The sequence below is a fragment of the Marmota marmota genome, unplaced genomic scaffold, assembly GCF_001458135.2.
Source record: "Marmota marmota marmota unplaced genomic scaffold, marMar, whole genome shotgun sequence".
In the NCBI taxonomy this organism is placed as follows: Eukaryota; Metazoa; Chordata; class Mammalia; order Rodentia; family Sciuridae; genus Marmota; species Marmota marmota.
The window spans coordinates 22102256-22127623 of NW_026000229.1; the positions used below are offsets into that span (position 1 = coordinate 22102256).

General features: G+C 44.4%; 1 protein-coding gene and 1 long non-coding RNA gene across 4 annotated transcripts in view; one reads left to right on the forward strand and one right to left on the reverse strand.

Moving 5' to 3' along the window:
* Lipc (lipase C, hepatic type) overlaps positions 1-25368 on the reverse strand; it is a 131133-nt gene that overhangs the window by 102486 nt on the left and 3279 nt on the right. The gene's annotated exons all lie outside the window — the stretch shown is intronic.
* Positions 13568-18353, forward strand: LOC125613372. Its single transcript, XR_007343925.1, has 2 exons — positions 13568-17537; positions 18028-18353. It is a non-coding gene; the product is annotated as an uncharacterized LOC125613372 (long non-coding RNA).

Consider the following 25368-nt stretch of genomic DNA (forward strand, 5'->3'; position numbering starts at 1 on the left):
GTCTGATGCTTAATGTTTATAGGTTCTTTAGTCTTACTCTAAGTAAAATGCCTCCTTTATACTAGTTAAGTATTTCATTAAACTAATTGGTTTAGTGGAAAATCCTGCTGAGCTCTGATTGTGTGGGAAAGCTGGTTAGTATTTGACTGGGCTCACCATGTGGCTGGGGAATGGGAGCCTAGTTCAGCCACTCAGATGGCACCACCCACCTACAGGTGTTGTAGTGTTGGCATTGTTGGTACAGCTCTTAGTTGGACATGGATGAGCTCCGGGACCAGCCTAGGAAACTCAGCCAGTGAAGTCTAATAAAGACCACAGTATTTAACCACAGAAAGGGAAAGTATACCTGGGACTTGAACCCTAGCAGGTGGTAAGTGCACGCTCCTTTCTTCACCGTCTTTTTAACACAGAATAGTGCTTTTGGTATTTTTTTCCCCCAGAAAAATGAAAGCCTTGGATTTTTCAAATGGGGTTATTTGCCTTTCATCTGTGTTTTCTCTGCTGTTCTATTTTCTGATCCATTACTTTCATCTTTGAAACCTGTCATTGTGACTCTTGTATCAATGTAACCATCACTTAAAAGGCTTTTTGCTTTTTGGGTCAGAGATGTTTAATATCAGGCAATTTAAATGATTTTATTTGTATTGACCTCATATTTGAGAGCCCTACAAGAAGTACGATAAAATCAAATGTTCAAAGATAAGGAGTACTTTGATTGGACTTTTTTTCCTCCCCAGTTAAGTGGAACAATTGAGGGGTCCTAAGGGAGCAAGGGAGAATTAGAAAGCTGGTCAGTCCCCAAAGCCTGGTCCTAGAAGGAGATGGAACAGGAGACGGAGAACACGTACTCAGTCTAGGGGTGGGGAGGAAAAGGAAAGAGGAGGCTGCTTCTTTCTGTCTTTCCTGTTGAGAGGAGGAGCATGGCCAACCCAGGCTGGTTGCAGGGCCTCAGATGGGATACAGGAATTGGGGCAAGTTAGTGGGTGCTTAATGAATCAACATGAATAATTGATTAGATGAATGAATGAAGAAAAGAAGGAAGGAATATCTGGGTCCAGGAGAGGGGTCCTGGTTCCAACCCCACTCCATCCCACTAAGCACGGCCACATTCAGTGCCTTCCTGAAGGACTGCTTCCTCTGGTCCACTTTTTGCTTTGTCCATATCACACCCATGAGTTTAGATACACACACTTGCATGTACTTACATATATACACTCTCTCCTTCCCTAACTGGATCCTGGACCAAAACCCAGAAATAATTTTTTTTTTCCCCTGCTCCACTAATTTGTTTAGAAAAATGGATTCTAAACACAAGAGCACTGAACCTGGTCAGGACAGGGTATGGGCTGAACCAAAGCCAACACTTAGAAGCAGGGCTCTTTGGAGCACACTAATTGCCAGTTTGATTTGCTCACCTCTTGATTTCCCCTCCCAGGCAAGGGGAGGGTGGCCTTGACTCGGAGGTTGCCTCAGGTTATCTACCCCTCCCAGGCAGCCCTGAAGGGAATCTGTGGGCTGAGTTCTGGCCTCTGCAGGGCTGGGCAGGGGGAGCAGGCCTGAGGAAGCCCTTCCAGGCCAGCCGAGCTCTGTTCCTCAGCTGGGCTCTGCCTGCAGAGACAGGTCAGTGGAGTTATTCTTGGTGCTCATTAGCACTTACACAAGCTGTCGAATTCTTCCAACATTGCTAAGTGGGCCCCAGAAGGCTGCAGACTCAACCCTGCTTTTGAAATCTAAGAGAATCTAAGTACTTGACTCCAATTCCCCCCACCCTAGTCAGGGACCCCCACTCCATCCCAGTGCTATTGCAGGGATAGCTGGGAGTTACAGAGTGTGGTAACCAGGGGCAGCTCCCCCAGAGAAGGACAAGACTGTGCTTTCACTGTACCTGATGGCAACAAGCCCCCAGCCTGTCTCTTTTTTTATCTGCTAGGGACCACTGAAGTGAGAGGGGGGAATCATGCATCATTTACTCCAGGGTCCTGACAGCCATTTTCTCAGAGCAAAGAATGAGGGCAAAGCCTGCCATCTGGGTTCAATTCAATGAGCTCTGTGACCTCAGGAAAGAGGCTCAGGCTCTCTGAACATCACTTATGTCATGTCTTCATCACTTATGTACCTTTCCTGCCTTTCCTGGAGAGGACTAGAGCCACCCATGTGAGTGGGTGCTGAAGTTTAAGGAAGCATATCCATGACTAGCCCACACTCCCAAGAAGTTTGGCACTGGGTCCTGGGTCCCCTGATTTCTTCCGTCTAACAAGCCTGTTTTCCTGACTCTCTATTCCTGTATGGTATTATTTCTCAACTCCAGAGCTTCTCCAAACTCCCCCTGGGAGACATGATGGCATGGTGGGAAATGGACCTGCATGGGCTGTCAGTCAGTCATGCTGAGTTTGAGCCCCATCCTGCCCTTGCTAGCTGAGTGACAAGGTCCAAACCCACCTGAGCTGGGTTTCCCCAGCCATTTAGATTGAAGATAGTTAAGAGCTCCCTTGCAGGCTGAGAGTGAGAGTATAACCTAAGTGAGGAGCTTCATAGAGAGTCTGGCACACAGGATGAGATTCTGAAAGAAGCCTCTTTTTTTTTTTTTTCTGGTCAGGTGAGTCGACCTGGCCCTAAGAGTCCGCCATGATTGTTTGCACATGTGCCCTGCGTTGGGCGCTTCTCTTTCCTGTTTACATATCCACATCCCAAGATGCCTCTGATGGCTCAGCCCCAGCCCCTCTGTTTCCCATGAGCTGTGCTGTGAAGCATCCTGGATTCACTGCTTCACATACAGTTAGAACTTCAAGAAAAAGTCAAAATGATTTTAGAACAATGTTTTAAGCATTCTTAAAGACAGGAACTAGACTGTCAGTGGGCCAAGGCCCTGAGAGCTGAGAAGTGTAGGATATTTTGAAGTTGGCTTAAGTGGGGTTCATTAGTAATTGAAAGAATTTCAGAGAGGACCTCTAGAGTACTATCCCCAGAAATCCACTGGTGGACCCACACAGCCTTGTACAGGAGTTATTCTCAGGAAAAAGGGAGAGGCTGGCTCTTGTAAGGTGTGAGCTGGCTGCATTCACCATTTGGCTGTCATTCTTATCTCAGGAACCCAGTGGCCAAGCCCAGGGCCTTCTGGGGCCTGCTTGCCACAGGGCACAGGGGGTGGAATCTGCTCTAGTCCAGGCGTCCTTGGGGAGGGTTGGGGCTCCCTTCCTGTGACTACCATGCAAGCAATCAGAACACAGTGTAGAGAACACTGGTTTTCTGAGTCCGTGTGGGGCCGATTTGGGAAACGTTTGCTTTCTCATGAATGTAAAAATCTACTTATGTGATGAAAAAACTATGAAATACCTGTCGGCTGATGAACTCTCATCATGTTTGTTTTTTCTGCTTTCAGGAGTGAGTGGGACTTCCTCCAGAAACTGTGCTTTCCTGAAAACCTGGATAAGCCATATTTTTAGCTTTTAACTTGGTTTATGTATTTATTGTTAATTCCCTAAGAGGCAACACAAAGGGAGGAGAAACAATGAGGTACTTCTCCAAGAGCTTTGCAAAGATAGTTTCATTTGAATTCAGCAAAGGATTACATTACAGCCTCACCAGCAAATATTGTGCCCACCTGCAATGAGAGCCATTCAAAAGATCTCTAAGAATACGCACAAACTTCTGTGTTAGTTTTTGCTTGCTTGGAAAGGTCAAAGGTCCACAGTAGGTTTTCACATGACTTCCCAGTGGTCTTCTTGGCAGAGAGAAGCCAGCCCCACCTAGTGCCCAACAAGTCACTGCCTTCCAATGACTGAAATTTGTTTTTGTTCTAGAAGACCTCAAAAAATATTCCTCACCTAGAAAATATGAAGCAAGTCCACAATTTCCCTCTGAAAACATATTGCACCCATAGCCAAAGGGAGATTTATAGCCCTTCCCCTATTTTATGATCTATACTATTCTGGTTTAGATCTGGAATGCCTACCAAAGGCCCAGGTATTAAAGCTTGGTTCTCTGCTTGGTGCTATTGAAAGGTGGTAGAAGGTTAGAGATGGAACTTAGTGGAAGGTTTAAGGTCAAGGGGAGTGTGCTCTGGAAGGGGATTATAGGACTCTGGTTCCTTCCCCTCTTTTTCATGTCTCAGCCACACGATGAATGTTCTGTTGTGTCACACAGTCCTGCCATGATGTGCTGCCTTACCACAGGCCCCAACGCTGCAGGGCCACCTAACCATGGACTGACGCCTTCAAAACTGTGAGCCAAATAGTTGACTTATCTCAGTATTTGTTAAAAGCAAGGGGAAACTGACAAACACAATTGTTTTACTTATAAAGAAATAACAAAGCCACGGACATTAAGACCTCCTGGTGTTATTGATGGCAGGCTCCAGGTGACTTAATGCATAGTTTAAATCATCTTCTAAAGACCAAAGAGATGGTTAGTGAGGGACCTTTTCAGAAGATTCTGTGGACCCCTTTTCCTATTCCATTGGGAAAATAGGCTCAAAGGCCAGGGACATAAGTGGTAGAGGGATCACACACTGGGGCAGAAGGGTCACTGGATTCTGTTGGGAAGAGTTGGTAAATAGGGCGTTCTTAGTTTCTGAGCTATTCTCATGGGAAAGGAATAACAACGGTTGTTTAGCTCTGGCGGGAAGCTGGTCTAAAAGTGAAAAGTTACCTAAGATAGATGTGGAAAGGGTTAGGGGCAAGAGCCTCAGATGAGGCTTGTTCTTTGGATGGTATGGTCCTAGGTTTTTTTGGCTTGGGGAAAACAGCCAGGGATAAGGACAATGTCTTTGCTATTAATTATAACAATACATTTACCAACATAAATCATTAATCTATTGAAGAAAATCTGCCTATTATGCTCTAATTGCAGGAGGTGAAGGACATGGTGGGCTGTTGGTCTAACCAGCCTTGCTCAGGGGAAGTCCTTTTCCAAACTGCACATTTAGTAAGCACTTTTCAATAACCTCACTTAAGATATTCTTCTTCTTCCAAGAGGGACAGTACAAAACGTATGAGCACAATTTTTCTCCAACAATTTCTCTGCCTGTGTAGGAGTACAAAATAGAAGCAGGTGCTTATTTATTTTATTTTTAAAGCTCTCCAGTTGCTGGGGACAGCAAAGACTTTTGCCATTTAATTTTTGTTATTATCTAGCTTATGAAAATGTATTTCTTAATCCTTTAGCTATCTATGTTCCCGATCAGAAAAAGTATAAACTGGTCTATCTCTGGCACTCTAGGACCACAATTTAAGACTAACCATGTGGCCTATATACAGAAGGATGTGCAAAAAATGCACAAAGAGTCCTCATTTGTGGCAGGGTGGAGCCATAGATGCAGGCTAGGGAGGAAGAGGAATTGTGTGAATCACAGAGGCAGATAGGTTGCAAGATGGAAATCTTCACCTTATATCCAGTTCAGTCAAGTTCATGTGAAGGAAATTACTAAACTGGTGTCTCTGGCCCTTTTGAGTATCAAATGGAATTACCTGACTGATTTTCAGGGGCAAGCAAAGAGAATAATAATAGAGGTGTCTGATCACAAAATGGCATTGCCTTAGTTGTATTAAAGGTATTCCCAGGGCTGGGGATGTGGCTCAAGTGTTAGCGCGCTCGCCTGGCATGCGTGCGGCCCGGGTTCGATCCTCAGCACCACATACAAAACAAAGATGTTGTATCCGCCGATAACTAAAAAATAAATATTAAAATTCTCTCTCTCTCTCTCTCTCCTCTCTCTCTTTAAAAAAAAAAAAAAAAAAAAAAAAGGTATTCCCAGTGGCTTGGGAGGCTGAGGAAGGAAGATCTTGAGTTTAAAGCCAGCCTCAGCAACTTAGCGAGGCCTTAAGCAATTCAGCAAGAACTCGTCTCTAAATAAAATATAAAAAAGGGCTGGGGATGTGTCTCAGTGCTTCTGGGTTCAATCTCTACTACCAAAAACAAAACAAAACAAAGGCATCTGAACTCTTATCCACCAGTGGGGTAGGGCAGAAGTTGTCTTACGCATGGAGAGAGCTAGTCCAGGCGTTTGGAACATAGTAAAACATGAATCCTGTTGCTAGTCATGGAGAAACCATGCTACACATTTTGGGTGCCTCAGAAGCAGTCATGCTTTCCAGGGTAAGATGGGGAAGGATTAGAGTTCACTCTGAAGCCTAGGGCTGCACAGCCATCTCACCCTGTGATGAGGCTCAGTGCTTATCTGATAGTAGAAAGTTGGTGCCAGGCTCTGGGTGTCATCTCTGCTGGGGATGAGTTTTCACTTGGCTCTGGGTTCTTAGGTATGCCCCTTGACCTCCTTAGTTTCTATTTTCTTATTTGTATAATAAATGAGTCGGAGGAGACATTCTTAGTATCCCTTGTAATTTTCCAATTCTACTGTATACTTTCTTTTTTAAAGTAGACTTCTTCAATTGGTAAAATAACAAAGATAAGTCCTAAAATAAGAGGATCCCTTGTTTTCCTATATTTATTCTGCCTTTGTGAATGCGGAGGGGGGAAACCTTTCCAAACTTTTCTTAAGGGAGAAAAGAGAGTAGTTATCTACCTGGGCTCTGGTGTGAGGGGCAGGTCCCCTGCGTGGTCAGGGCTACTTCAGGCCCATGGTGAGGGGCCATCAGTAGTGGTCACCTGTGTGTTCTGCAGTTCTCCCAGGAGAGAGTGATCACCCTAGTCTCCACTCCACTCACCCCCAGCACTCCCTGCAGGGTGCCTCTGGGCTGCATCAGGCTAGATATGCCCTGTCTTTAACTATGGCTTCAGATTTGGTTCAGTGCTTTCTGCCAAAGAACATTTATTTTCATGACTTTTATCAAATAAATTCACACCACTTCAGAACAATAGGAAGGTACAAGAAAGTGTCAAGAAGCATGAAAACAAAATCAGCCATAATCCTATCAGCTATAGCTATTTTACATTTAAGTGCATTTTATTCTAGTATTTCCCCCCCTTAACATGAATCCTCATTTTCAAACCTGCTTTTGTTTGTTTGTTTGTTTTTTGACCCAACCTCACAGAACATTTCCATGTAATTAACTATATCTGGCTCCATTTTCCCCACTGCTTCCCTAGTCCTCTTCTCTTTGTTTTCCTAAGTCAGGAAATTCCAGCCTCCACTCCTTCCTGTGCTGTTACCTGCAGGAAGTGCAGCCATCTCCATCCATCACTCAGTCCTATCATTCTTTAAGGTTCTATGTCCCCCATGAAGCCTTCTGGGACTACCTTAGAGGGCTCTCCTGATTGTCTACCCATCCCTGCTACCATCCCTTTCCCTGGACTCTGGACTCCTGAGCTGGACCGTCAGGGTGTTTTTTATGGTCATGTCCATCAGGCAGTGAGGTGATGGTAAATATTTAACAATAGGCTCTCTATTGTATGCATAAAATTTATACATATAAAATTTTATATGTATAAAATGTATGCACAATTATATATATAATACATATATATGTATTATACATATATACATACATATATATACATATACGTACATTTATTATGCATTTTATTGCTATCAAGGATTGGTATTATACAATTTACAAATGGTGATAAAATATACGATACTCTTCATGGTAAACTCCACACAGCCAGTTGGTTCTCACGGAATGCTTTTGTTGATTTTTGCTTGACTTGATTTACCAGGAGATAAGTTGTGGCAAATGACAAAATTTGTAACTTTGATGTGAATACTGGTTGCAATTTTCATTTGTTAATGAACAACAAAAAATAAAGCAACAAAGATGTATACTAGAACTTCATTCAACAGTTACATGAGTTATTTCTTTTTCTGAATTAGATAATTGTTTTTGAGTACTAGAGGAATACTGCCTCAGATTATTATTTTTTGTTATTCATAATCAGAACAATTATGGGCACAAAACATTTTTAAGTTTAATCTTCATTAGCATTTTCTTCATGGCTTTGTGAAATCTAGACCAGGGGCTGGCAGTCTTTAACCTGCCACATTTGTCCCACCATATGTTTTTGTAAATAAAGCTTTATTAGAACACAGCTATGTCCATTTGTTTATCTGTTATTTACAACAGAAACTTTATGATCTATAAAGGGGAAAATATCTACTGTTTGGCCCTTTATGGAAAAATTTGCTTACCCTTGTTCTACAGAGTCAGTAAAACAATAGATCAAACCCTGATTTGTAATATTTGTAATTTCCATGCGCAAATACAACCATTATGGCTGCTATTAAGCTGCTGATGAAACACTAATGGACATGGAGTTGGGAAGGGATGCATTTTAGCACATCATTATAGAGCATTTTTACCATATAGTGAAATAAATGTAAAAACCCTAATGACAGAGATAATAGCAAACTGTAGTAAAATAATTAGGAACAGAGGAGTTTTGAGTATTTATTATTGTTGTTTTTTTAACATAACTTGTTTCATTTTAAGTTTTCTAATTTTATTTTAAAATAATGACTGTTTAAAACTCAGCTTGCAAAGTTTTGAAAATTTAACCATTGGCTCTGTGGAGGGTGAGGGTTTTGATTTTCAGTTGGGAAAATATGATCCCAGCCAATGTGGCTGGACTTCTCACTGAATCCCAGCCCTGTGGGAGGTTCTGCACAGGATGAGGGCAGGGGAGGCTCTTGTGCTCCTCAGAAGACTTATCTTGAGAAAAGGCGGCCCTTGTGTAGCAGTGGTTCCAGCCCAAATGTTGACTAGAAAATTGTAGAGTGCTCTGAGCACTGTAGGGGGTGTAACCATGACCCTCCACCCACCACATGTGGAATTGAGTCATTCTGGGCAGAACCAGCCAGAAGGCACAGATGGTGCCCTGACCCCATTTGACCTGGGCTGGGCAGATCATAGAGCTGGCAGTCAGCCTTTTAGCCAGAAACCCTAGCCCTCTGCTTTAGAAGTGCCAACTCCCACTCCACTCCTGCTCCCACCCTAGGAGAGGGCTGGCCAACTGAAGCCAAGTCAGGGTTTCCTGGGACCATGTGACCTTGGCCTGGGAAGATAATGGTAGTGTCCATGTGGCATCCTCTGGGCATGACTGATCTGCAACAGTTGTTTTTTCTCTATGAAAACCCCAGGCCCCAAACCCTTGCCTGCCAGCTTCCCAGTGATCTTGGAAACAAACTATATCTCTGATTAGCCACCCCAAGTTCACTTATAGTTGGAAGATGAGTGTAGAAGAGGCATCTGCATGATACAGCATGGAGAGGACAGGTGCACAGGAGCTGCTGGGTGGGGTCCCCTTCCCATCATGATTTCTATACTCTATGACCTTGGCCTTGTCACTTAACCTCTCTGCACCTGTTTCCTTGTAGGTTTAACGCCTGACAGAATCTTTGAAAGGTCCACCAAGGTAATGTATATGAAAACATATGTGAGAGGGCAGTCAAAAGGACTGGCACCAGAACCTCTGCTGAAAATGCCAGGTGCTAAACAACCCATAGTCTCTAAAGAAAGTTGCCAGCAACTGGAGTAAGATTCTCCCAACTCCAGAGCTCCCAAAGGAGCAGGGCCATTACCATCACCACCTTCCCCCAGTCCAATAGATAGAGAAATGGGAATAGAGAGAGAAGGAGATACTGGGGGAATAATTTATATCTGTCCCCCTGATTGTTACTCTCCTCGTAAGCCAAGTTGAGGGAGCCATCAGAATCACTTACCAAGAATGCAGGTTGGGGTGCCTATAGGAGGTAGGAGTTGGGGTGTTATATAATTGGATGTTTGCTGAGATGTTGAAATTCTTGGCCCCGTTTGGGATTTGGTGCTGTGGGTTTGGTGGTGGAGTTTTGAGGAGAGTATGACTTATATCCCTGGAAGTTTGTGGAACTGTAGATGAATGTGAGCTGTGCCTGCTCCAGCCGTATGAAGACAGGAGGCTCAGACAAGTGGGGAAGAGAAGGGCTGTGCCTGATGTGGGTGGGATCTATCTCAGTCTGTTTCCTGCTGCTATAATAGAATACCAGACTGACTGAATTATAATCAAAAGAAGTTTATTTATCTATCAGCTTGGAGACTGTGCAGCCTTAGCCTGAGGGCCTGCATCTAGAGAGGGCTTTCTTGCTGCAGTATGACATGGTGAAAGGGTGAGTAAGCATGCATGAGATAGAGAGAGCAAGAGCGGAACACTGTGTGCCTGAGAGCTCACTTTTATAACAAAGCTACTTCTGAGATAACTAACCTATTTCTGCAATAATGGCATCAATCCATCATGAGGGGAGATCCCTCCTGGTCTCTTAAAGTCCACCTCCCAATACTGTCACAGGTGGCAATTAAATCCAATGAGCTTGGGAGGGGACATTCAAATCTTAGCAAGATCCCTCACCTCAGTTCTCATCAGTCCTCAGATGGTGGGGAAGAAGACCCCAGTCATTTCTGAGGTTCTACTAATGGGAGGGGTGTGGACCACCAGAGAGGACAAAGTGGCTCACAGCTGCCCTTCTTGGTGTGAAATAAGCTGGGGTCACACTAAAAGGTCCCTGGAAAACCATATACACTGTCACACACCATCATGTGGGCCAAGGCCACCAGAGTGAGCCAGAACAAGACCAGACAACCAAGGAGGGTGTGTGTATGTCTGTGTCTCTGTCTGTATTCCATTACCAGAGGTGATAAGCTCTGAAAAGGGAGGGTCACAATCAAAAATTAGGACTCCCAGCTCTCCTACCCCATGGGGCTCCAGTGGTCAGAGGAATGAAACAGCAGAACCATCCTAGCCCACCCCCACTTCAAACCCCATCCTTGTTTCAGAGGAGAAAAGAAGAACGTCCACCAGATATGAGATTCAGCCTTTAGAAGAAAATAAATAAAAAGACTTTTAATATCAGGATCTACCAAAAATTAAGGACTCTGCCTAAGATACTATTAAGGGATGGAGAAGAATAATCTGATAGTGCATGGTTGAAGGAGTGGGTGGGAGAAATAGAAAACTCACAAATTTATACCCCTTAAAATTCAGACTGTTCATCAAATCTGTAATGCAAATCTCAGTTTTTTTGTAGTGGGTGGTCCTTTTGAACTGAGTGAATTGGATCAAATACAGATATAGATCAGTGGTTCTCAAACTTTGGTGCATGCCTTGAATCACTCAGAGGACTTGTTAAAATAGTCCATTGGGCCCCACACCTGGACTTCCTGATTCAGTAGGTCTGGGGTGAGATGAAGAATTTGCATTTCAATAAGCTCCCCTGGGGATCACAATTTGGGAACCACTGAGGAATAGACTAAAGCATTATTGAAGTGTGTATTTAACACAGAGAGTCTTAAAAGCAGGCCTCTGAGCATCCTAGGAGGCCAATAAAAATGCTGGTTTTATGTATTTCACCCATCTGCTTTCTTTCAAAGGAACAGTGCTTGTGAGTTGCCTTGGTCCTCTTATGTGTTACAGAAGAAACTGAGAATCCCAGTACCCTCAAATGGCTGAGCATGTGATGACATCCAGGAACCCCCCCATGAAGCCAGCCCTGCCCAGGTAGATTTGCTACTACAGGACACCTTTGAGCAGGGGACCAATGTGCATGGTTAGGGGCGTGTGAGCAGGGACAGGTAAGCCAGTTTTGCCCCTGTGGGAGAGGAGCATCCTTGCCTCCCTGCTCGTCCTCATGCCTCACAGCTAGTCCTCTGTGCCCCTCCCTCTCCTGGATCCTGCTCAGTCTTATTTGGGTAAAGCAGATCCCACCAAAGTCTTGGGCATTGTTCCCAAACCAGGTTCCATCAAAGGTTCCATCCTCCTGCCCATGATAATCTATCTCGGGGTGAGCACTGGCCAAAGTCTTCTCTGGAACGTCTGTCAGAGGGTATATGATAAGGCGCAGTCTCTCTGGAGTTTTAAGTTCTAAGGACCAAGGAAATCTGGGATTCTCCAGTGCTAACACAGAGGGAGGGAGAGAAGAGGAGGCGGGGAGGAGAAAGGAGGAAATGGATCAAGGGGGGTAGAGAGAAATTAGAGGGACATGATGATTTTTTTAGGGTCACAGATCCAGGTGAATCTGAAACTTATTTTGGACATCACTGTTATGTAAGGAAATAAACTCCCTCTTTTGCTAAAGTTAATCTGAGTTAAATTTCTGTCCCTGTGACTTAAAGTCCCAATGGATATCATCACTGGGTGTTTTTACTCATCCTTTTCCTGTCTCCAAATATGTTGACTTTCCTCTGTCCCTACTGCTATCCCTGTCACTGGACATGGGTCACTGTAACAGCCACCTGACTCTGTGAGAGTTGGGGCATTGGTTTCTCTGGGGGTGTCCACTCCTTAATAATGGCTCCTGAGTGCCAACTTTTGTAGTTCACTGCACTCTGATGGGGAGGGTTTGGGGCAGCCTGGCTTTGGGGGCACCATGGTTCTTTCTAGCACATTTCCTGGAGGAGACTTGTAGTTTATTGCAGTATCAGGTCCCTGGCAAAGCAATGCTGTCATCTGCCTCCAAAGGCCTTCTCATGTTCAACATGGAACCCCAGAATCTATAACCCTTTGTTGCTTTGGGCCCAATTTCATCTGAAAGCCCTGATTGTGGCAGGGAAAATCTCGTTTGGACTTTAGTACTGCAGGCTCTGTTATCAATACCAGGAACCTCCCTATAACGTCTGCCTAATGGTCATTAAAGCAGGACCACGACCTACCAGCTCTTTCTAGCAACTTGGGCATAGCTGACCACCTAGTCAGGGGTGACTCATTTAGCACTTCACAATAGCATTTCACAATAGATTCAGATGTATAGCGTATTGATGGAAATTGACCTTTAACTGAAGATTTCATACAGAAGGACTAAAATTATTTATTGCCCAGTGAAACTTAATGAAGTTCCCTTTTAGATGGTGTTATTCTTTTCCCAGAGTGCCAAACACTGCCGGCAGCCTCATTTCTCCCACTCACTGCCTTTACTACTTCCCACTCTTGTTCTAAGCTGGAGGGATCTAGATCTGGCCCCAGTATTAGTATAATCTGAGACCTTGCTAGAAATACACATTTTTGGGATCCCCCTGGGCCTACCGAACCAGGAACTCTGGAGAGGGGCCCTGGGGTACAATAAGCTTTTCAAAGTAGATGGAAGCACACTAAATTTGACAGCCACTGATCGAAATGATTCAGCTCCTGCCTCAGTTTTCACAAGCAACACAAAAGGCCAGTATTCCAGTATTCTTGCTCCTCTAGCAAGCTCCTTGGGTGTCTCAAGCCTGGCTTAAACCAAGGACTTGAGCTCAGGAGTCAGGGGCCCTTTGGCTGTTGAAGTGCAAAGGATCTCTCCAGGTGACCTTGGACTGAGAACAGACTGGTTTCTCTTGTCATTGTTCCAGAGCCTCAGAGAATACAGGACTCTCTGAGAGATGATAAGCAGGGTGGGGCTCACACTGCCAGACCAACAGAAGAAATGAAATAAAAAACAGCTCCAAGGGAAGAAACATTTAAACCTATTTCTCCTAGCAACCCACATGGATTATAAAGCTATACCTATCTTTCAAAGTAAATAGTAATCAGTCCCAAGGAGCGAGGAGACTTTCAAATAATGGCTAACATGTGTTGATATTGACAGTGACCCATAAATCTCAATTTCTTTGGAAGAGAATGTTGGGTGGCATTTTAATTCTAAGCCATTGAATGAGAAAGGAGTGAGATTACTCTGCTGTGGATCTTAGTGGTGCATTCTTGGAAATACAACCCAATGAACATGGAGTTAAGCACTAATTGATGGTTTCCAACATGCTTCATAACACTCCATTACCCAGACGAGGAGCATGACAGCTGACACATGGAGCAGCTGAGCCTGGGGTGCATGTAGATTGGCTTCTGCAGCCATCTAGGAGGACGGGGGAGCCCTGGGGTGCCTCCCAAGAATGCCTCATTGTCCCTCCTCCCCAGGGCACCTACCCTGTTGGTGTTCCCACTGCCCTGGTGGGTACCCACGGAGCACTTTGGAGCCCACCCAGCCTTCTACAAGGTTCCTTCTGCTTCTCATTATGTATGGCTAGTCCCAAGAGGAACGTTGTCCTCCAGGGGGACAAGAGGCCTTTCTTCCACTCATTAGTTTTGTTTTTGTCTGTAACGGCAGAAAACTGGTTCCTGTTCCCTGTTCTGCCATTTGTAAAAGGCATTTTAGTTAATCATTTATTTACATTTGCCTGACACACTGCTAAGGGTTTTTATATACATTATTTCATTAAACCCTTATTAACTATGTGGCTTTGGACTAGTTATTTGTCCTCTGTGAGTCTATTTTCTCTCTCTCTCTCTCTCTTTGTTGGTGTTGGGGATCAAACCCAGGGCCTCATGCATGTTGGACAAGCACTCTATCAGTTAGCTATATCCTCAGTCCTTTATTTTAAAAATAGGACAAATGACAGCATCTATATCATGGTGTTATGGGGAGATTAAATGGAACATTCTGGGAAAAGCACTTAGCAAGGCCTCATAGTGGGGACGATGCCCACTTAGGCCTGCCTGCCTCCCCCTGCTGGGTGGTGTCAGGGCAGTCCTCCATGTTTCTGGGGCCTGAGTCCCTGTAATCTGGTCTAGTTCCCTTCCCCAGGGAGGGAATGCATTTGTTTCCTTGACCTCCCACCCCTGAGGACAGGGCCTGATGCAGATCATGTGCTCAGCCAATGTGTGTGAAGTTGGTAAGAAGGAGTACTGTGCCATGAGCCCCAGAGACCTGTGGCCCTGACTAAGAAAATAGAGCTGGGGCCTCGAGTGGGAAAGTGACAAATGCCTTAATTCCCTGCTGGGCGGGAAGATGGAGGAAGACTTTTAAGACCTTTTGTTAGAGAGGAGGGCCATGAAGAGCTTCTAGCCTTCCAAGTCCAGCAAGGGAGTGATTTACCCAAAGTCATACAGCCATTTGGTGACAAAGTTTGGACCATAATTCACAGCTGAAGTTTGATAGTATGGGCTGTGCCTGACACAGGAACTTCTTGCAAAGGGCTTGGACCTCATCAGCAAACTCAACGACCTGAAACAGGCAGCACACTCCAGGGAAGGCTACCGTGAGCAACTGTCCAAGTATTAATTCGCCTCTCCCTGGTTACTTAGCACCTCCTGCCTGCTCCCAACCCCATCACCCCAGGACCAGTGCTGAGTCTGCTTCAAAGGTGAGGCCCACACTAGTTGGTTGGGTCCCTGTGCCTTCCTCATCAGGTGGGGAAAGGCATCAGGATCAAGTGTGAGAGAGGAACGTGGGGAATGATCATACCTTGGATTCAGGTAGACCTCAATTCACACTCCACCTTATTCTTCCACTAGTCTGGGCAGCAACTAGGCTGTGTCAGCCTGTTTCCTCGCATATAAAACAAGAATAAAAATATCCTTTATAGATTATAGGTTGTTGTAAGAATTCAGTCAATTTATGCAACATGTTAGACGTAGTAAAGCACACACACGCAGCTGGATTTGCGTCAAAGGACTATGTCTTACTCATCCTTTTATTTCTTCCCATCCCCTGTTCCTCTTGTGCTAGCTCACTGCCTTATGACTAGTAATAGGTGCTAATTACTAGTTCACTGAGTAGATGAGGAGCTATTTAGTGTCCTTTAAAAGACAGTTTCTCAAAGTGTGGTGCTGGGGCCTGTGGTATTGGCGTCAGTTGAACACTTGTTAGATGTGAAGGAACTTGAAGCCCATCTCAGATCTGCTGAAAAGAATGTCCATGTTATCAAACTTCTCAGGTGACTCCTATGCACATTAAAGTTTTAGAAGCTCTGCTTTAGAAAGAATCATTTGAAGCTGGGGTAGCTTAAAACTCCCATTAAGGTAGTGAGCACCATGGGGAATTCATATTGGAGAAGGTGACACCAACTCGATATGTGTGATATATATCCCTCCTCCCCTCTTGCTGATCTGGAAGTGGTTTCCTGCCTCCATGGAAACCCAAAGGACTTAGAATCACTTCCCTGAGATCCATAATGGGAACAGAGCCAGCTTCTCATGGGCCCCTGTGCATGTGTGTTGCAGAGCAGGCCTGGGGTCTGGCCAGCATCTCTGGCTTTCTGTTGCTAGCCCTATCTCAGCGGTGGAGCATAGTCTCTAAAGAAGAACCCAGGTAACTTTAAAGTCCCTCTGTTTCTAGGTGTGGAAGTTGGGCAGAACTGGCCTAGGTCTCTTATACCTTTGGGATGTTTTCCATGACTTCCAGCAGGACTGTGGAATTGCCAGATAAAATTACTTAAAACTCACTAACTTTTAAAAAGTGTACCCGGCCTGGCTTTTTGACAAGGAGGACAACATTGGACATTCTCTTGTGTCAGGCAGACTCTACAACAGCTTAAACAGATCCTGAGGATGCAGTAATGATGGGCACGGCACTCCCAGGAGTCACTCTCACCCCAGCAGGGAGAGAGATGCAGGCAGATAATGAAAGAGCAACAAGTCAGGTGCCTCAGAAGAGCCATCAGCAAGGGGTTTGGCGCCAAGTGTTAAGGACTCACAATCTCAACACAGGAGAGATGAAAGGGACAAAAAAAAAAAAAAAAAAAAAAGAAGAGACAACTTGGGAATCTTGACTGGGTCTGGTGTGAAAAATGCCACAAATAAGATTCTTGGCACAATTGGGGAAATTAGGCTATGAACTGGATATTGGACAATGTAAAATTATTTTTAATTTTCTTAGGCAATGATACTGGGGCTATGTAAGAAAATGTCCTTATTAAAAGATGAAGGCCGATGTATAAATATTTAACACTAAGTTATTGTGATATCCACAACTTTCAAACAGAATATGTAGATACATGTGTGACTCTCTCCCTCTCCCTTTCCTCTCAATGGGTTCTCCAGCACATAGACATAAAAATGTACACACATGAATAAAGCAAATACATCAATGTTAACAATTACCAAGCCTATCCGGAGGGAGTATGGCAGTTCACTGTATCTTCCTTTAAACTTCTTTTGATATTAGAATACTTTTGTTATAAAACACGGGGAAACACCTTGGGAGTAGTGTGTGAATCAGGTGAATATTGTAATGATAGGACTACTTAGTAAATCGGTGCTTACAAATGTTTGTTTTATGACTAGCAGTGAAGAGTTGAAAAGTGTTTCATATATTCTTACTTCGTCTTCAGAACAGCCCAGGGGAGTTTCAACGAATCACCTCATTACTAGTGAGTCACTGAGGTCTAAAGGCCTTAGGTGATTTTCCCAAGGCCACCTGTGGACAAGGTGGTGTAGCTGGGCCTCAGACCCAGGTCTGTAGACTCCATACCCAGTTCTCACATGCCTACCAAGGCCTCCCTAAGGTTTACTTCAGCTAAGCCAGGAGTTCCTGCCTAGGCCAGGAGCCCAGAGCCCAGACATGAGGTGGAGCGTGGGAGTCTGTCCTTCCAGCCCTTGTTCTGTCCTTGGGTGCTGGCTGATTCTGCCCTTCCTTTTGGGCTTGGCAGGGGTGAGGGGAGGGGAGGCAGGCATGGCAGGAGAAGGTGGCAGCTGGCCTTGGGCCCTCTCTCCTTGGCCTAGGCTGGGTGAGCCTAGGCAACGGCCTTGTTGAACATAGCTTGTGTGGGAAAAATATTTCTCACAGCTGAGAAGTACGTCTTGAGCTCACACTGAGCACATCGTCTCTACAAAGATAATGGCTCCTTCCGGCGCCATGCCAGAGGGTGAGTTTTATCACTTACTTGCAACATGAGCCAGATAAATGGCTCCTTCTTGGTCTCCTGCCAGTTATTGCTTGTGCTGCCAGAAAGTCTTAATCACTCTGTTGAACAGGGCTGCTGCCCCCTCCCCTACTTAGCCCCCTGCTAGCTGCCAGCTGGCTCCTATGAGCCTCTGCTGGGTCCTTCCGTCCTGCACCCCCTTAGCAGAGGCCCCTGTTTGGGCCTGGTGTGGACTTACTACTCTCTTTCCAATCTCATGTATATTTATGAGTCTCTTTTCTAACTCAGAAGGCCCTTAGGAGTTGTTGCAGCTCAAATAGAACAAAGATATATTTGCAGTGTCCACAGTATCCCTAGACTCTAGCCCAGGAGCTGGGCAGAGCAGGGCCTTGAAAAGTGTTTGCTGGGGGCGGGGTGCTGATTTTTGTCCTCCTTAAATTTGTATCTTGAAGTTCTAACTCTCATATCTCAGACTGTGACTGTTTTTGGACAGAGGTCTTTACAGAGGTGACTCACGTTAAATGAGGTCATGGGGGTGGACCCTAAACCAACATGACTGGTGTCCTTATAAGAAGAGAAAATAAGGACAAAGACACAGAGAAGGAGATCATGTGGAGACAGAGAGAAAGCGGCCACCTGAAACCAAGGAGAGAGGTTTCTGGAGAAATCAACCCCAGGGACACCTTGATCTTGGGCTTCTAGCTTCTGGAATCACCAGAAAATAAAATTTCTGTTGTGTAAGCCACCCAATCTACTTCCATATTTTTCTTTCCCCAAAACATTTAGGTCCCAATATCAGGGGAAGTAACCATTACAGGATTCCTGGCACTGCGATGACCTCTCACATTGGAGGGCGTGTGAGGACTGGGTATGGAGTCTACAGACCTGGGTCTGAGGCCCAGCTACACCACCTTGTCCACATTCTGGCTGTTGGCACCCAGAATGACAGTGAGGACTCATGAGAGGTCAGAGGTAAAGGGGTTCAGCCAGGCAGTGCAGGAAGTGCACAGACACTGAGAGACCTCAAAGACATTACCTGAATTCACTTTGTGTGAGAGAACATGAAACATAACACCACAAAACCAGCCCTGCAGGCAGCCAGGCCATGATATTCCAGCCGAACTCAGACAATCCACATAGAATATAAGCATGTGCACAGGACCCTGAATCTCTGTGTTTGCATTAAGATGGAGAAAGCCATTCTGAGACCCAAAACATGACTATACCTTCCCCTCTTCTGGCCTATAGAAACGAGTGCTTTGGGCTCCTGTATCAATGCCACCTCAGCTCTGCTTCATCTTCCCACCTGCCAGATATTACTGATTAGTCTAATAATTACTTAACATAAGTAATTAATAGTTATTTGTGATAGCCAACCATTGAATTGCCCTCCTTTTTGACAGAATACAACCTAAAGAATGCTCCTGTTCTCCAGCCTTCCTAAGACTCATCCAGCATAAGCCCAGGTCTTCTAAGTATCCGCTCTCCACTTCTATCACTGGGGTGCCAGGATGCCTCTGGGGCTCCCCTTCCCTTGTAGTAAGTCAGAGAAAACTAACTTCCACATGACATCATGTGTGTTCCAGGTGATCTTTAGTTGGTAAAATTTTACCTCTGTAAAATGAGGCTAGTAATAACTACCCAGCACTCTTTATAGAGTTATTTAAGAATCCAGTGATAATGCAGGTGAGAATGAATTTTGAAATTTCTATTGGTCTATAAATTAGCATGATGTAGAATTTCCAAATGTCTCCCTTTTCAGACGCAGAATAAGAGGAAGATAGAAGATTTCTCTTCCAGCTTCTACTATGTGTTACTGTTTTGGTTTCATGATGTAAATCCCTCTATGATTTAGTCTTTGAAAGAGCAATTAACAGGAAAACTTTAAAGAGATCTGCCCAAGGCTGGGGCCTGCCTTAGAGGAAGAGTTGATGGTGTCTGGCTGCAGGGCCAGGTGAGGTTGTAAAACTGGTGATTGCCTGAGCCCCACCCCTGCCTTTTCTTGCTGATAATGCTGCTCCCCTTCAGGGAGTGGCTGGGGTTCCTGCCAGGTTGGGAATTAGGGCTGTCAACCCAGCCTGAAATGGCAGCCAGCAGCATCCCTCCCTTTCTCTTAACATCAGGCTTAACGGTGGCCTTAGCTGTCCCCAGGGTGAAGGCTAAACTCCTGAGGACTGCCTTGAGGACCTCTCCTCTGGCCAATTCTTTTTACCGCCCTACTCTGCGCCATTTCAAACTCTCATGGATTCTCAATTTTACCACCGTTTGTCAAACCTTTAAGTCACAGCTGGTTCATATTTTTCTTTCTGTTTACAATGTCCTTCCGCTTCTTTTCCTTCTAGACTCTACTCTTCTAGAAAGCTTTCTGGGCTGACTTGTCTGGCCTGAGGGCTTTTGTCATGTTTTGTACATAGTTACTTGAACTTGAACACTGATAACATTGTGTTGAAATTCTCTCTCTCTCTCTCTCACACACACACACACACACACACACCTGCAAGGTGCTGGAGACCCTGTCAGATGGAAGCTTCTTGGTGAATAGAATTGTGTTTTTTTGCACTGACCACAGGGCCTGTAACTAGCAGGTGGTTAACAAATGCTCTTGTTTGCTGCTGTTGATCTTATTTTTTACTATAAAGTAGCATTTTTCCCCTCTCACTATGTTGATTTCTCTTGGGACAAGGGAGCTGGAACATTTGTCAACTGGAAAGTTTTTCCCAGTCATGGCCAGTCCTAGTCAACTGAGAACCCGAAGGCCCTGCCCAGCCCTGGTAATGTCCAGCTCATGTGAAAAGAATTTTCTTGATCATATTTTGAGGGGTGCCAAGGAGTAGCTCAGAGTTGATGGTTAATTAGCTATCGCAGTGACTATTTTTCTACCCATTACAAGGGAGTGTCAGCTCAAGGAGTTTTTCTTCATAAACTGCTTTTTTTCCCAGCATGCTGATATTTTATTTTGAAGGAATACATTCATGAATATCTTGGATTAAAAAATATTCTTTGGATTATAGTTGCCACTGAGGGAGATATTCATGTGGTTTCCCTATCCCTTCATCCCATAGTTGGAGAGGAAGGCAGGTTTGGGCTGGAGGCTCTGTGGGAAGAAGGCTCTGTGTTTCTGTGAGAAGAAATGATATCTTCTGAAGGGAGCTTGGAAGTCAGGAGACCTAGGCTCAACTCTTGGTTCTTCCATGGACTCTTTTGTTTGTCTAGTGGTTCTCTGTGATCCCCAGGCCAGCACTATTCACTTGAAACTTGTTAGAAATGCCAATTTCTAGGTCTATCCCAGGCCACTCAATTAGAAACTGCAGACGAGGCCTAGAAATCTTATTTTCATAAGCCCTCCAGTTGCTTTCTTTTTCGCATTGAAGTTTCAGAACCACCACTATAGTCAAACCCTTCATTTTGAAGTAAATGCATTTTTAAATTATTTAAATCATTAAACATACCACATACATACAGTGCGAAAGCATTACACACATAAAATTTGGAACAGACAGAAAAATCAAACATAAGCGCAACTGAAGTACAAACATTTTGTACCATTTTTCAGTATTTTTTCCTCTCAAACTCACATTTTCATACACTCCTAATCACCGGACATACACAAGTAGGTTTACGGCTTTTTCCTCAATGTCAGAACATAAATTCTATGAGATGTTGTCACCTACATATTTTCATAAAAACGATTTGTGTGTGTGTGTGTGTGTGGCCGCCCAGCACACCATTGCATAGCCATGCCACAATGCTCTCCTCAGGCCCCCTGGTGAGAGCTGGCGCACATCCAGGGGAATATGCCTTGTAGCCACAGGAAGGCCTCCTCTTCCATGCGTCTGGGCCTCCTTTCACTTTTCCGCGCTCACTCTCCAAAGCCCCATTGGGGAAAAAATAAAAACAAGTTACCAATAAGAGGGAAGTGAGATTGGCTAAAAGCCTTCAGTTTACCAGAGCCATCCAGAAAAGGATTCTCCCAAACTTGGAACCTTCTCCTGGAATCCTGAGGCTGCCGAGACATCACTGCGCTACCTAGTGGTCATAACTAAGAATTGCGCCGCCTCCGGAGATGCGGGTGGGCACCCTGAATCCTCCCTCCGGTGTGTGAATGACTGGAGTTTGTCTCCTTCTCCCCAAGTTCAGTGCCTGCGTGTGAGCCCATGGCTCTTCCACCCCTTCCACCCCTTGTAGGATGGACTGGGCTATGTCCCATTGTCTGGTTTTCCCAGTGGGGATGAAGTCCAGACATTGCTTCCGTGGCCCTTTGGTAGGGTCCAGATGTGCTTCCTGCTCTTAGCTAGTCCTTTTCCCCAGTACACGGGACACCAATTTTCAGCCAAGAAGGTTCCACTCTAAAATGAAAACCCCCCCCTTGGAACTAGTGCCCTGTCTGTCACCTTCCTGGCTGTGAAAATTGCTTATATCCCTGTGGTAATGTGGACCCCAAGGATGTCAGGGGATAACTTTGGTGGAGGTTGGAGCGCTCATATTCCCTTGGATAATGTAACTGGAACTTATTAGCCTGTCTGAAGACCAGGCCTAAAATCAGGCCAGCATCTCACTGGCCTCTCACTGCCCAGTCACCTGTGAGCATCCAGCAAGCCTTGGAGCATGTGGCAGCTGGTGGAAAATAGGGCAGGGAAGGCCACAGTGGGAACTGGATATCAGACTCCTGGCTGGCTTGTGACTCAGGTGACTTGTGTATACAGGTTAGTTTCCAGGCCCTATGCTTTCAACAATCAGCCCTGAAGTTTCTGTTTATTGAGTCTAGAATTAAAGAATGCGAATTCAAGTCCTGAGTCCCTGAGAAGGGCAGGTAGGATGGAAACCAGATCCGTTTTCTGGCCTTAGGTCTTCTCCAGGGGAGATTACCCTCAGGAGGGTTCCAGACCTGCTCAGTTATAGGGCCAGGAATTCTGGCAGTGGGTGGAGGATCTCATGCAGAGGAAAGAGGATTTTATTAGAATGCTATTCCGGATCTATATACGCTCCCAGATAGATTAGTTTCATGTCTGGATGCCTCCTCAAATATTAGTCATAAATGATGTTATCTTCAATGATGGATGCCTTTCAGGAATTAGCAGTTCCCAGCCCCCAATTCCCCACCCCCCATCCCTCAGGTCAGCAATATGAGCCTGACAGATTGCAAAGATGGGTGGAGGTGGCAGATCTGAGTGGTCAGCACAGGATCTCTTTCCAGTGGTGCTCTTGAGAGATGGCAAATCCAGGAGTAATATCATTGTAGCTAATTGGGATCTTTTACTTAAAAAAAAAACTTAAATAGCATCCTTCCTCCAAATCCCTGCAGGATCTTAAAGCCTTTTATGTATCTCTTAGTATACTTCTAATCTCTAGTAACATACATGTAGATATTTTTTTCATAGTTATGATTCAACACATAGGTTATTAAGTCCTGTCCTCCCCGCCATTACTGCCTATAAAATTTCCTTATATTTATTTTTAAAAGCCATAAGACCTGTTGTTTGCTGAATATTTTGGGAAGTCACAGATCCCTTGGATAACCTGTCAAAAGTTATAACCTCTGTCCCTTTCTCAAAATGCCCTTACACATAGCCTTGGGGTCATGTCAGGAGGTTCTAGGATTCTCTGAAATCTGCCCTCTGGGCTGGATTCAGCTCCCTGTGTTAAACTATGAGTGTCTCAGGGTCATCAATAAGCCTTTTATTTCTGAACCCCATATTATCACCCTCAAAGACTTCTGGAACTTTTAGAAGTAGGCAATTAAAACAATGCTTGCTTTAAAGGCAGACTTGGCAATAGCCAGACTCCCTATCCTTAATGGTTCATTGCTGGACAGTGGAGGCGTCTCCAGTTTACCTTTCTGAGATATCTTCTTCTCCTCCTCTTCTCCTACCTCTTTCCCTTCCTCTTCCATAAATGGTCTTTTAGAAGGTGTTTGGGTTTGAAAATCCACTTGCAATTTATCAGATCTGTACCTTTGCTTCTGTATAGGAAAGCCTCCTTCTCTTTTGGCCTCCTCCTCCTCTGGGCCCTGCTCAAACACTACTTCCTCCTGTGAGTCTTCTGCATACTCTGAACTAGGAAGTGAATTCTTTGCCTCTGCTTGAGCCTCTCTACTGGGCACCATTACTTTCCATGCTCTGGTTGAGAAAACTTTTTATAAATGTGTCTAATCTCCGTCATTAGACACAGTACCATGTGCATTGTATTTGACATTCAGACTGTATCATTAAAATATGCCTCTGTTCCACAAGACAAAGTTATTTTCAGTAACGTATATGCAAAGATTAATAATCATCACTTTCTTGATTCATTCTTAAGTTTTAAATGAGCAATTAAAAGAAGAGTAAATTTCAATAAGATATTCAAATGCAGTAAAATTTTTCCAGTATAAGCCCAAATTTCTACTTTACAAATAGTTCTTATACTTCACAGTTCGTGATCTGCTTTATTGCTTTAAATTTTAAACACAAATGAGAAAGTCTTGGCTTAGACTCACAAAGGATGACAGAGTGGAAGTAACTTAATTTCTGTTTTGTCTTTGCAATCACCATGCTATCATTTTTTTTTCTTGAGTCTGCTGTTTAAATGCAGGAACAGGTAGTAAGCATCACTGGGGTTGGAGACATCAGATGTGCCCAAGTGAGTTGGAAGGAGTTTGTACCATAACATTCACTCCTACAAGGAGCACATCTCTCTCTAGTCTGTGAGTATCAGGGCCAACTGTATAACTGGGGGTTCTTTAAATTAACTGTATAACTGGGGGTTCTTTAAATTTTGTGTAGAACACAAAACTTATTAAAGGATAAGGGATAAAAGTATGATCATTTGAAGTTTACAAGTATATTAATAGAACCCAACAATAACTACAGATGTTATTTAGATCAAAAAACTATTTTTTTTTTTTTTTGCTGGGAGAAGCTTTGTTTTTATCAAAGACATTATTTAGAAATGTGATAATGAAAGATAGATCAATTTTTTGGTCCTAATGTTGTGTTTAAATTCTCCAGGGACAAAGGCTCCCTTATTGCCAACTTCCAGGGCAGATAGCTGCCACCTCTCCTGCACTGGTTCATCCCTGATGGGCCAGTAAGTCCCAGCAGGGACAGGGCAGGCCGTGGGTCCTCTATTGTAAGTGCTGCTTGCACAAATGCAGTGGTTCTCAGTGTGGACCAAGGCTCCAAGCATGTCCCCCTTCTTCCTATATGGGGGTCCAGATTTTCTTCATAGATGCAGCAACATATCACAATAGATTAACTCCAGACACAGATAAGAGAACCCAGCTGTCTATTAAGTCGTATATTAAGTAGATTTGCAAAATTTCTTTGTAAAAAAAGTCACTCTTCTGACTCATCTTTTGGGTTATTATTTGGAAAATAAAAGTTATTTTTTTATAAAATTATGTTTTATATGTTAACATGTGATGGGCTTATTGTTATTTAAAAGCACTAGCAAACTTTTTTTTTTTTAAGTTCTGTTTTAATTTCTTACAAGGAAAATATTGATAGCTGAATTTCACATAAAAATAGCTTTTTGGGGTTAACTGAGACAGAATGTTTGGGCATACCTTGCCTTGTGTGTGGCCCAGGGTCGTGAGTGACTGAATGGATGGGCTCCTGCCCCTTCTAGGTTTTGGCAGCTGTGATGGGGACTGAAGGCAGAAGATGGGCACCTGAGGCAGAAGAAGATGGGGTCTGGCAGGGTCCCAGAGCAGCTCCAACTACCACTTGGAACAGTGTTGGTCTGGAGGCAACATCAGTGGGGTACATCTGGGACTCAGCAATGAGGGCTGGCCACAGGGGCCAGTGCCATGGGCATTCAAGAAGTTCACAGTATCTGGTCCCCCTTGGTGCTGACA